Genomic DNA, 14029 nt, shown 5'->3' with positions numbered 1-14029 from the left:
ATATGCCCAGTCTTTCGACCTTAAGGCTGTATACTACAGTATAATGTTCAATTTAATCTATATATATAAAATAGAAAAATGTTTGTATGTTTGTTTGTTTGTTTGTTTGAAATTTATAGACTCAAAAACCGCTGACCCAATCTTGCTGAAATTTTCAGGGTATATTACTACACCGCCTGAAAGTAACATATTCTATTGAAAGTTTCGAACTTCCGCTCTGATCCGGAGATATAGCATCAGAATCGGAGGTACCTCCAAAAAATTTAAACTTTGTATGCAAATATCTATAGAACGGTTACAGATACAGACTCCAAATTTGAAATGTGGGATGGATTTTAGCCTAAAAATATATGTGCCAAAATATATCGAAATCGGTCCAGATTTGGATATAGCTCCCATATATATTTTCGTCCGATTTCAAGTATTTGATGTACCAAACACGCTATATATGTCCGATTTCCATGAAATTTTGAATGCGTGACGGAACGTGGCTTATAACAAAATGTGACAAACTATATCGAAATCGGTTCAGATTTGGATATAGATCCCATATATATTTTCGTCCGATTTCAAGTATTTGATATACCAAACACGCTACATATATCCGATTTCAATGAAATTTGGAATGTGTGACTAAATTTGTTGCAGAAATGAGTATGCCAAATTATGTTGAAATCGGTTCAGATTTGGATATAGCTTCTATATATATTTTCGGGCGATTTCATGTATTTGATGCACCCAACCCACTATGTATGTCCAATTTCAATGAAATTTGGAATGTGTGACTAAATTTGTTGTAGAAATGAGTATGCCGAATTATATTGAAATCGGTTCAGATTTGGATATAGCTCCTATATATATTTTCGGCCGATTTCATGTATTTGATGCACCCAACCCACTATGTATGTCCAATTTCAATGAAATTAGGAATGTGTGACTACATTTGTTGTAGAAATGAGTATGCCGAATTATATTGAAATCGGTTCAGATTTGGATATAGCTCCTATATACCCACTATGTATGTCCAATTTCAATGAAATTTGGAATGTGTTACTAAATTTTTTGCAGAAATGAGCATACCAAATTATGTTGAAATCGGTTCAGATTTGGATATAGCTCCTATATATATTTTCGGCCGATTTCATGTATTTGATGCACCCAACCCACTATGTATGTCCAATTTCGATGAAATTTGGAATGTGTGACTAAATTTGTTGTAGAAATGAGTATGCCGAATTACATTGAAATCGGTTCAGATTTGGATATAGCTCCTACATATATTTTCGGCCGATTTCATGTATTTCATGCACCCAACCCACTATGTATGTCCAATTTCAATGAAATTTGGAATGTGTAACTAAATTAGTTTTAGAAATGAGTATGCAAAATTATATTGAAATCGGTTCAGATGTTGATATAGCTCCTATATACATTTTCGGCCGATTTCATGTATTTGATGCCCCAAACACGCTATGTATGTCCAATGTGTAACTAAATTTGGTGTAGAAATAAGTATTGAAATAGGTGTTGATTTGGCTATAGCTCCCATATTTATTTCAATGAAATTTGTGCGGTATCTACGAGTATATCTATAACGGAGGAAAATGTTTGTACGTTTGTTTGTTTGAAGTTTATGGACTCAAAAACCGCTGAACCAATCTTCCTGAAACTTTCAGAGTATATTACCACATGGCCAGAAAGTGTCACAGGCTATATAAATCTTAAAAATTCCGCCCCGATCTGGAGATATAGCCTCAGGATCGGAGGTACCTCCAAAAAATTTAGACTTTGTATGCTGATATCTAACGAACGATTATCGATACAGTCTTCAAATTTGGAATGTGTGACGGAATTTGGTCTAAAAATAAATTTGCCAAAGTAATTTGAAATCGGCTCAGATTTGGATATATATTTTCGGCCGATTTAATGCATTTGATGCATAAAACACGTTTTGTATGCCCAATTCCAATGAAATTTGGAATGTGTGACGAAATTTATTGCAGAAATAAATGTTCCAAACTATTTTGAAATCGGTTCAGATTGGGACATAGCTCCCATATATATTTTCGGCCGATTTCATGTATTTTCTATACCAAACACGCCGTGTATTTTCAATTTTGACGAAATTTGGAATCTTTGACGGAATTGATCCTAGAAATTAGCCAATCAAATTTGGATATACCTCCAATATATATTTTTGCCGATTTCATGTATTTTATGCAATAAACACCTTATGTATGTCCAATTTCAATGAAATTTGAAATATGTGGCGGAAATTGGTCTACAAAACAAATTGGTAAATTATATTGAAAGAATTTCAGTCAATAGAATTTCAGGAAATGCACGAACGTACAAATCCATTGATACTATGGCAACTGAAGACGACGCGGTTAACTATCCAGTTGAATTCCTAAATTCGTTGGATCTTCCAGGCTTTCCACCACATAATTTAGTGCTAAAAGTTGGTGTTCCTATTATTTTATTAAGAAACATAGACCCACCTCGCCTTTGCATTGGTACAAGGTTAACAGTAAAAAAACTTCATAAATATTTAAGTGAGGCAACGATTATTACTGGGAATAGCAACAGAAACGCCCTTCAATTTTAAAAGATTGCAGTTTCCTGTACGTTTGGTCTACGTTGCATGTTCACGTGTTGGTAGACCGGCCGATTTGTTTGTTTACGCTCCTGAAGGAAAAGCAAAAAACATTGTATATCCTAAAGCATTAAAATAAATACTTTACATTAAATTTTTGAATTTGAATTTCTTTCTGATTTCAAAAAATCCGTAAAATTTCAAATGCATATCAATCTAAAGGGGTAGCGAAGCGCGCCGGGTTCAGCTAGTATTATATAAAATAGCTTAAATATAACAAGGGAGGGATATTAGAACTACTCAAAAAAAATAATTACTATGTATAAAAAAGGGGGCAGTAATTATAAAATAAAAAAATGTAAATAAAAAACATTTTGATTAATTGAATTTTGATACTCCAAGAATGGAAAGGATTTTAAACTACTCCAAAAGAAATACAGCATTTATAATAAGAGCAATATAAATATGTATAAATAATATTAATTTTTTTATTTTTTTGATTAATGAGAATTTCAAAAACAAATATTTTATGAAAAAATCATTATTATTTTATGAAAATTCAGATCATTAAATGCAAAGTAAGAATTTGAATTTGAACGACTCCAATAAAAACTACATTTACATCTGAATATGAAATGAACCACTCAGTGATGTGCCTAAATATTTCAAGCAAAATACGACACAGTGACTACATTCAAATTCACATGTATGCAGCATAGGAAAAAAATATTTAAAGCATTTGAGCTATAAGCGGATAATATAAAAATTTATATAAATATATTACAATTGAGAGTAACGTGAAACAATATACTCCAACATTTTCCTGCGGAATACAACTAATGAAAGACCAAACACTCCTCTTAAGGGCAGTGGCAATACATTATATACTCTAGCTAATCGAACAAGAAACGATCTCTCTAATGGAGGTGTGAGCAAAGGAATGCGAATTTGGGGGTTCCGATATGATCTTGTAAAACTGAATAAATTTACAAAGTAAAGTGGCGTTTGCATCTTAAAGCATTTGTAGAAGAGAAGGCATATTCGTAATTTAATAAAATCACGAAATTTGCAACCTAAAAAATCAATAACAAAAGGAGTGACATGCTGCAATCTTTTAAGCGAATAGACAAATCTTACTACTCTTTTTTGAGGATTTTAGCTTCAATTTTTAACCGAACTAGTTGTAATTTGACATATGATATTCTTGACAGCCCCAACACTTCTCCACCAAAAAATGTAATCATAGGCCCAGGCTTTGGTATAGGCCTCATATAACAAACATCCCGATTTTCGGTATTTGTAAAATTTTACATATGAACTTTCTAGTGGTCACAATTTTTTCACTAAAAATTTTGAAGATTTAAGCTACAATATTAAATCGAACTAGCTGCAATTTGACAATTGAGGTTCAAAGGGGTCCATGTTTTCGGAGAGGCCCCATATAACGGTACCTCCCGATTTTCTGTGGTTTGAGGGTTTTATGCTAAATTTTTTGTCACAATTACCTTTAAATTAACATTTAAGCAGCACATCCCGGGATACCTGCTCCGGATTCATTTGGTCCGTGCCGGGAGGGAGGAAAAGCCAGGACCAATATATTTGTGTTCGGTTTGTCACATCCGCATCTTCATCCATATCCAATCTTCGGTGAGGTGCCATAGATGCCAGGAGTGGCGCACCTAAAGTACTGCTCTGGACTTGTCCATGTGAGGGACTATGTTGGTGCATGTAGCGTGAACACAGCCCCCTGCGAGTCGTCGCACATAGGGGCAAGATCGCCAAAAAACGGAGATTAATTCAGGGACGCATTTGGATGATCTAATGTTAATATTTTTCGAATGTTTACACCTCAATCAATATAACTGAACACATTTTTGGTGCAAATTAAGGGATTGGAGAGGTTTCTTCGAAGCCCTCATAAATGGTTGCCATAAAAACTGTGAAGTGTTTTTACGGTTTTGATTAATCTAAAATCTTCTAATATATTTAATTATTGGTTAAGCTAATATTTGGAAAAAAAAATATAAAGTTAGGGCAATATTTTAATGTAGCTCCCTGCATTTCGAAGGTCTTGGCCACATATTTTAGTATATTTATCTGAAAATTCGGATTTATTATTTATTATTCATCTTGCGTATATTTGTCAATATAGATCAATGTTTTGGTATAGCCCCCATATAGAGGTACATTTAAATGTGGGGGTTTTCGAACATTTTAGGCATAAATTGCTACTCAACCTGCTCAAATTGTGAATCGTGCATTTTGAAGGGATATAAAATACGTTTATTAACCACGTCCCCATATATTCTCGGTTTGGAATAACCTCCATATAAAATATTGAGCTACTCTATATACTTTTAAAAAATAGGGAAAATATGGATTAATTTTAAGTTAAATTTTAATACGTTTCTAAATTTCGTTTGCTATAAATATAATTTTCTAAGATTCTGATATATACCTGAAGTTAACGATACCATTCTATAATGGCCACTTTTGATGCTTAAAAAATATTACACTTTATACACAAAAAAATATTTTGTTTATGGTACTCTTCATATACCCAGCAAAATGTTCGATGCCAAAGATGACATTCAATCATGGGTGCAAGTGATCTAGCATGTCATCTTTTTAGCATCTTCATCGATGAATTTTATATGAGCGTGGACCCCAAAAGATGACGTTCTTTTCTGGATTCTAAGCATGTCATTTTAACCAATGCGTTGACATGTCATTTCCACCAATGCTTTGGCATGTCATTTCCACCAACGATTTGACATGTCATTTTCACCAATGCTTTGACACGTCATTTTCACCCATGCTTTGACATGTCATTTTCACCAACCCCTTGGCATGAAATTTTCATGTATTGTTTGGAAAATGGAAATGCTGTATTGAAATATGGTTTTCATGAAAAACAAAACTCTTTATTAATTCAAACGAATTCATGAAATAACTACAATTAATTTATCAGTTTAGTTTTTCAAAAGTTTACATCCAAAATTGCAATGTAATCACCACCGCTGCAACGCAAAAGATTACTTCCTCCGTTCTCCGCAACTGATATTCTTTCATCTTACAAAAGGTTTTTTCAATTATCTTCCCATCACCAGTTCAGATTTCAACATGGACTCCAAATGCACTCCTTTAAGTATTTTTATTTCGTAAATTACTTTTATTTTATAATTTTGATATTTAATAACAACATTTTGGTAATTTATACTCTTTTGTTTAGTGACGGAAATATGTAGGGATCTACAACCCGGCTTGCTTTAGGGATCTCTAAGAACAAAATGTAACGAACGGGGAGGAGAGACTTTTTATGGAAAATACCATTTATGCTTAATTTATTTTTAATTGTTTCTTTCCAAAAGTAGTTTCTTCTTTATTTTCAGATTCTTGTTCATTTTCGTTTCGGACTTTTTTTTTCAAATTCCAAGAAGCGAGATTTGATTGATTTCATTCTATGTCAGATTTAGAACAGACAAGGGAACTTTTAAAATAGCAATGTGTGCAGTCCGATTCTATTTTAGCTCGATGGTTGGGACTTCATATAATACCAATTGTTTAGAAGTTTTAGTTGTTTGATATGCAGGAAATGTAAGACAACATCACGACGACAGTTCTAACAAATTTGGTCTGTTCCAGAAACTGCAAGAATCTACATATTTTTACTACGATAACAATTTTTCCTTTATGTTATCGGAAAAAATAGTAAAAATTAGTAGATTTTTGCAGTTTTGTGTAAATAAAAACACAAACATCATCTCTATTGGATCGATGGAATGGGTACAAATGCTGATGAAAAGATCGGATCTTTCACGACTTCCTTTGCATTGGTTCAAATCCTAATGAAAAGATCGGATCTTCCACGACTTCCTTTGAACCAATGCAAAAGATGGCATGAAATCACGTCATCGCAAAGAACCCCTTCCGTCAAATTTTGCTGGGTAATCATTTAACGACAGTTATACCAAAAACCGAATTTAATTTTTAATTAATCTTCATTTTTTGCGATTTAACCCCTTTTTTATCCCCATCATTTCATATTCATATTGGGACTAAGTCCCAATTTACATTAGGCGAGTTTACTTGCGGCAATTGTCAGTTTGTGGGTGAGAGAGGGTGTTGAGAGGCAAAGGGTTACCATATACCTCACCTCTCTCTCCATCAAACTGACAATTGCCGCAAGTAAACTCGCCTAATGTAAATTGGGACTTACAGAGAAAATTAAGACAAGAACCCAAATGCAAAAAATTGGCCCATGACTATTTCCACTATTTTTGGCATAACTCAAAATGCGCAAAAAACTTAACTTTTCTTTGCACAGTATCAAAGAGAACACTCAAGAGAAAAATACAAAAAAAAATTCTCACGACCTTCTCGACATTAATTTTTTACTCCAATACATTTCAAATTTATTCAAAATCTGGACACATTTTGACTAATTTTTTAAATACATTTGCTAGAACAACTTTTTTTTCTAAAATATTGAGAACTACCTCTACTTGATATATCTGTATTAAAAATCCTAATTGTATATAATAAAAACTCTGTTATCACAGTTCAAAGCAACCCAAATTTATGTTTTTTCACAGCTGACAAAAACTTGAAAATTTTCTCAACTTGAACACAGAGCAACAAGAAAAGTAAGCAACATACGACATTGCTATTTTGGATACTGCGGTACAATTTTGTACTCATTAAACTTGTGAAGACAGATTATTAAAAATTTGGTCCTTTTGTGCGTCGTCGTCAGACTACGAAACTCCTCCGCAGTCCTCATTACATCAACTGCACACGCAGCATTTAACACCAGCCGTTGTTGTTCCAATCCCAGAAAATGCTTCCTTTTTGAAATTTAATTGCAATGGACTCCGAGGGTGACGTAGGGGATTAGAGATACCAAGGAACGGTCCTGACCGGCTTTAACATGGCAAAGTCCTGGATTTATCTTGGTCCCTCTCTCATCTCAAGTGGACACTGACCTCCCCGTGGTGTCACCTGGGGAGCTGCCTTTAACACCCGTTAAAGGTAGTGAGCTAACATGTGCCGCGCGTTCACCCATAAGAACGTTAAAAACTTGGGTTTGGGCGCAGGGTTAGTAACCCTCCCCTAGAAAAAGCAGCCTACTATGAAAAAACAAAAGAAAAGAAAAACAAATCCCTCTAAAGTTGACGACCCCCGCAAACGTTTTAAGGACCATGATCTGCGAATCTGCACCTGGAATGTTCGCACACTTTATAGAGAAGGTACAGTTTACGCATTGGCAGATGTACTTGAAAAGTACAAGGCCGACATTACTGCTATACAGGAAATACGATGGATTGGGAAAGGCGTCACAACAACACCTAAAGGTGACGCACTGTATTATAGCTGCCAGCCATGCCGTAAAGCAATTCGAATAAAAGCTGAATTCTTCAACATCAGCTTTATTTGCTCTCATGCTCCCACTGAAGACAGGAAGAACAGACATAAGATATATTTTATGAGCGCTTAGAAGATACATATGACCGTTGTCCTGCCCATGACATTAAAATTATTCTAGGCGATTTCAATGCCAAAATTGGAAAGGAAAATATCTGTGGCCCAACAGTCGGAAAATTCAGTCTCCACAATGAAACATCTGATAATGGTATGAGGCTGATAGACTTTGCAGCGGCAAAAAACATGGTAGTTAGCAGCACCAGCAGCACGACATCCATAATGGCACCTGGCTGTCTCCAGATCAGAAAACAAGAAATCAAATTGATCACGTTGTGATAGATGGAAGACATTCATCGAGCGTGTTGGGTGTACGCTCGTTCCGAGGAGCAAACATAGACTCGGAGCATTACCTAGTTGCAGCAAAGGTACGCACACGGTTAGACGTAGCAAACAAAGTACGAACAGACACAACACGAAAGTTTGACATTGGAAAGCTGCAATCACAACAGATAGCCACAGCATATTCCACTCAACTAGCCCAATTGCTTAATCAAAGCACTCCTCATCCCAATATCGTATCAGCGCAATGGCAAAGTATTGCCCACTCCATGCAAACAGCCGCAAGATCCATACTTGGATACCAGAGACCTCCACCAAGAAATCCATGGTATGATCAGGAGGGTCGTGCTGCTACCGAAGAGAAAAATGCGGCATATAGGGCTATTTTACAATCCGTAGCAACGCGTAGCGCACGAGAGAGATATCGAGAGAAAAGGAGAGAGGAGAAACGTCTTTTCTGCAGGAAAAAGAGAGAGATGGAAAAGCGGGAGTGTGAACAAATCGAGATGTACAGGAGCCAGAATGAAGTCCGGAAATTCTACCAAAGAGTGAAGCATCAAACTGATGACTTTGGTACGGGCACCTCCTCCTGTAGAGACCAGCAAGGTAATTTGGAAACTGATACAGACAGTGTGCTCAGGATATGGAAAGAGCATTTTTCAAACCTGTTGGTATCCAGCGAAGACGACGAAGATACCACAGATCCAATCCCAGAAGATGGTATTGAATGTATACCGCCCAGCCAAGATGAGGTAAAGACAGCAATAAACCGGCTGAAGAATAATAAGGCAGCAGGAGCCGATGGCTTACCAGCCGAGCTGTTCAAAACCGGAGGCGACACGCTGATAAGGTGTATTCATCAGCTAGTTAGCACCATCTGGCAGGAAGAACGAGTACCCGACGGTTGGAACCTGAGTATCCTGTGTCCCGTCCATAAGAAAGGAGATAAGACTGTATGCTCTAACTATAGGGACATATGTCTACTCCCGATTGCATACAAGATCGTGTCAGGGATATTGTGCGAACGACTAAAGCCTATGGTCAACGAGATAATTGGGCCATACCAATGCGGCTTTAGACCTGGCAAGTCCACCATTGGCCAGATATTTACCCTGCGGCAAATCCTGGAGAAGACCCAAGAGATGCAGATCGACACCTACCACCTCTTTGTCGATTATAGAGCAGCCTTCGACAGCCCACAACGTTCAAAGGTATTCCAGGCCATGTCTGAATTTGGTATTCCCGCAAAGCTCATTCGGCTTTCTAAAATGACTAACTGACACGAGATCCTCAGTTAAATTAGGAAAGAACCTCTCCGAAGAATTTTTGTACCAAAAGAGGTTTCAGGCAAGGAGACAGCCTCTCGTGTGATCTTTTCAACATCCTGCTGCAAAAGGTTATTCGAGAGGTAAACGTCAAAAGAAGTGGCACAATCTACACCAATAGCCACATGTTACTTGCTTATGCTGATGATATAGACATCATGGGACGATCAGTAAAAGAAGTAACAGATGCCTTTATGAAGGTCGAAGGAGAATCTGCTAAAGTGGGTCTGGCGGTAAACGGCGGGAAGACTAAGTTGATGGTGTCGACGAGCAATGCGTCCATAGAGATCGGGCCAACTGTCGACGTTGGTTCCTATAATTTTGAGGTAGTAAAAGACTTCGTCTACCTCGGCACCGCAGTAAACACAACTAACGACATCAGTTGTGAAATAAAAAAAAGGATTGTATTGGCTAACAGATGCTACTTTGGCTTAAGTAAGCAGTTTAAAAACAAAGCCACATCTCGTCAAACAAAAATAACGCTTTACAAAACACTGATACTACCCGTGCTGATGTTTCCGAAGGCTGGGTACTTGCGCAAGCAGATAAGGCAGTGCTTGGTGTGTTTGAGAGAAAAATTCTTCGAAAGATCTACGGACCTATCTGCGTTGACGGTGAATATCGACGCCGCATAAACCACGAGCTGTATCTATTATACAACGACATCAATATAGTTAAACGTATTGAGATGCAACGATTGCGTTGGCTAGGCCATATCATAGGAATGAGCGATGATGAACCCGCTAAAAAGGCGTATAAATACGAACCGCTTGGCGGTGCACGCAGAATTGGCCGGCCAAAGAATAGATGGCGCAAACAAGTGGATGAAGAGATGAAAAGGCGCGGTATTCCAGAGTGCGAAGCAACAAATAGAGAGAATTGGAGATCTTTTCTTAGTTCGGCCTATAGAACAAATGTTCTATAATGGGCCAGCTAAGTAAGTAAGTAACGACTCCGAGGTAAGATCGAGGAAATAGTGGACTTCATGAGGCGGAAGAAGATCAAGGTAGCTGCAGTGCAGGGAACCAAGCTCAACTACAACTGCAGCTTACAACTTTGTGGTGGTTACAATGTACTAAGGAAGGATCGCACCAGAAGTGGAAGGGGGGATTAGCTTTTCTATTGCACCAGTCTGTTTAATACAGGCCTATTTTGCTTGAGCTAACACTAATGACCCGTACATGAAATGTGCTGAACGTATACATTCTGCCGGTAAATAGCTGTATTTCAGGTTACAAGCCTAGCATTAAATCGCTTTTGGTAGATCATAACCGTCTGGTCTTAGGGGAACCGTCTGGGCCAAGGAAACGACCGGAGGGATACAGCGCAAGTCGAACAGATTGATAGCACTACGTTTTGCACGGTAAATGAGGACGCCTCTACCAAAATTAGAGGAGATTGTCACAGTTCGCCAGACATAACTATCGTGTCACCTGGTCTGACAAATGACGTCCCTGCAACCCGTCATTTCTCTTGGATCAGACCATCTCCCCATTAGCAGACCGCCCGATTTCATCAAATCTGAACGCCGCACTTTCATCAATCATGGGAAAGCTAATTGACCTAGTCTCAGAGAGTTCAGTAATCACCGCCTCAGAGATCTGCTCAATTCTTCTGATGTTCAGGTAAGGACGTTCCGAGACATCATCACTGCTGCAGCAGTTCGCCATATACCTGCTGGTCGAATACCCGAAGTGAGACCTAACTTCCCAACAGAGGCGACGGGATTAGCAAATGAGCGTTTTGAGCTTCGTCGAGCCAACCCCAGTAACCGAAGAGTCAGGAGATGACACTGGAAGTTAACAGGTTGGTCGGAGAGCATATGCGGAACAAGTGGTTAAATCATCTGAAGAGTTGCAACATTGGAGCCGGTATAAGTGAATTGTGGGCAACGATTAATTCACTCTCTAACCTTGGAATGAAGGAAGATAGGACCTACGTCACGTTTGGTGACGTTACGTTGACTGACGCGAAGATGTGTGCGAGCTATTTCAATCGAGCAACCGGGGGTGACAAGGCGAAGAGAATAGTACTACGTCGCATCAGATATCTTCATGCCGAGGATGAATCATCACAGTTTACAAAGGATGATGTTGCAAATGCCATGAGAAACGATAAATAATCCAAAGCGTTGGGCCTTGGTGGAATCTCCATGGTAATGTTGAAAAAGCTGGATGAGCCGGAAGTGAGGTATCTCACTAAAGTTCTCATCCTGTCGCTGGCCGCCCTCATTGTTCTCGAAGTCTGGAAATGGGCAGGGTGGTCCCGCTATTGAAGCCGGGCAAGGATGCCAGCAAAAGTGAATCGTATATGCCGATTTCGCTTTTGTCGCCCGTAGCAAAGACCATTGAGGCCTTAGACCTTTCCAGCATCAGAAATAGCTATCCAGTTGCCGATCATCAGCATGGATTGCTTAAGCAGCACAGCACGAAAACAGCGCTGCACGCCATCTCGAGATATATATGTCGAGGACTCAATCAGGATAAGCCGTGTGATAGAACAGTGATGGTGGCCTTTGATTCTGTCAAGCAATCCGAAATGTTTGAGGACATTGATCAGACAACCCTCCGGCCAAGTCTGAAACGTTGGATAATCAATTATATCTACCATAATATGGAAGGTATAATTAAATTTGTCATTGGGGTATTAAACGTTCCATATCAAATTTGTCGGTATAGGTCCACGCCTTCATATAGCCCTCATGGAACGTACCCTCATGGAACGTACCTCCCCCATAGATCGGTACCAAACGAATTTTCGGTATTTTGAAGGTTTAGCCTCATTATCACACCAAAATAGCTGAAATTTCTGTAGTTAGTCTTCTTTCCACCTGAAATTTATGGGTATAAGCTCACGCCTTCATGTAGCAGTATTTTGAGGGTTTTGGCTCCAATATACACCGAAATGTCTGAAATTTGGTACTTAGTCTTCGTTGGAAAATTTGTCGGTATAGGTCCACACCTTCATACAGCCCCCATAGAACGGTACCTCTCGATTTTTGGTATTTTGAAGGTTGTGGCCACAGCAACCCACCGAAATGGCTGAAATTTGTTATTCATGTCTTTCATGGGGTTATAAAACATTCCAGAAGAGAATTATCAGTATAGGTCTGCGGGTTCCTACACCCCCATAGAAGCGTACCTCTTGATTTTCCCCCATAGAAGCGTACCTCTTAATTTTCGGTATTTTGAAGTTTTTACCGAAATATCGGAAATTTGGTATTTATTCTTTGAGTCTAAAAACTTTCCGCCAGAAATTTGTAGGTATAGATTGACGTTTTTGAAGGTTATCCACATTGTTTTACCCATATTGCTGAATTTTGGTATTTAGACTTCTTCATAAACGAAAGGAAACTAACTGTTCCATTTTACTTCAATACAACTCGTGGTGGAGGGTATAACAAGTTCCCGTTCCGTCCGTTTAACTGTGGAGGAGGGTATAAAAAGTTCGGACTGGCCGAACTTAACAGTTTTGTACTTGTTAATATGTTGGACCTTCCCAAAAGTCTTTCGAAATATGACGACTAAAGCTCTATTGGTCTTTAAAAAATATATTCTTATTTATTTTATATTCTTACTTATATTCTTAAAAATATCTATCATGAGAGCGAAAATTTACAAAATTTAGTTTCAATATTTTTATTTGACGCAAATTCGAGGTTTTTGTTTTTTGTAAGCCAGCAGACCCTCTTTGCGTAATTGTCGAGTATAATTTGAATAACGATAGTATAAAGCACCTCTGGCCGATTGTGATCCAGAATGGGCCACAAAATAGGTTTCCTGTAAAAGTAATAAAAAAATCAAATTCAATTCAAATAAATGACATAAGATATCCATTTTCTTACATATTTTTCTGTGGGAAACAGTTCTATTAGTTGCTGCGTCATATCATGAAATATGGCTGTGTATTTGTCTACTTTACGCTCTACCACTTCTCTTATGAGGAGATTGACGATACGTTTGCGATTTTTAATATCCAAAAATTTATTGATTTTATAAAATTCCAGAATAGCCTGACCCTCAGTGGAACGTTTCAAAATGTCAAGGACAACCTAAGGGATATTAAAAATATTAGCTAACAACGTTTTTCTTAAAATTGTCACTAAAAATACTTACAAATCTATCTCCATGATATTTTTTAAAAGATTTACGGTTCACTGGTACAGAAGTTCCACTTTCTGTTGGAGGAGGATTTATTGTTTCATTGTTATTTTCATCGTTTAACTGTTGTGGAATATCTGCATTAAATGAGTGTTCGGACTGTGGTTGGTCTGAAATGAAAAATTTGCCTTCAGTTTGTTTGTCCTTTGAATTGAATTATCCAAATTCTCCTCACCTTTTGTATG

Source organism: Musca autumnalis, unplaced genomic scaffold (genome assembly GCF_047663935.1).
Source record: "Musca autumnalis isolate F117 unplaced genomic scaffold, ASM4766393v1 scaffold_1, whole genome shotgun sequence".
NCBI classification, from domain to species: Eukaryota; Metazoa; Arthropoda; class Insecta; order Diptera; family Muscidae; genus Musca; species Musca autumnalis.
Note: the sequence above shows the minus strand (reverse complement) of the source record.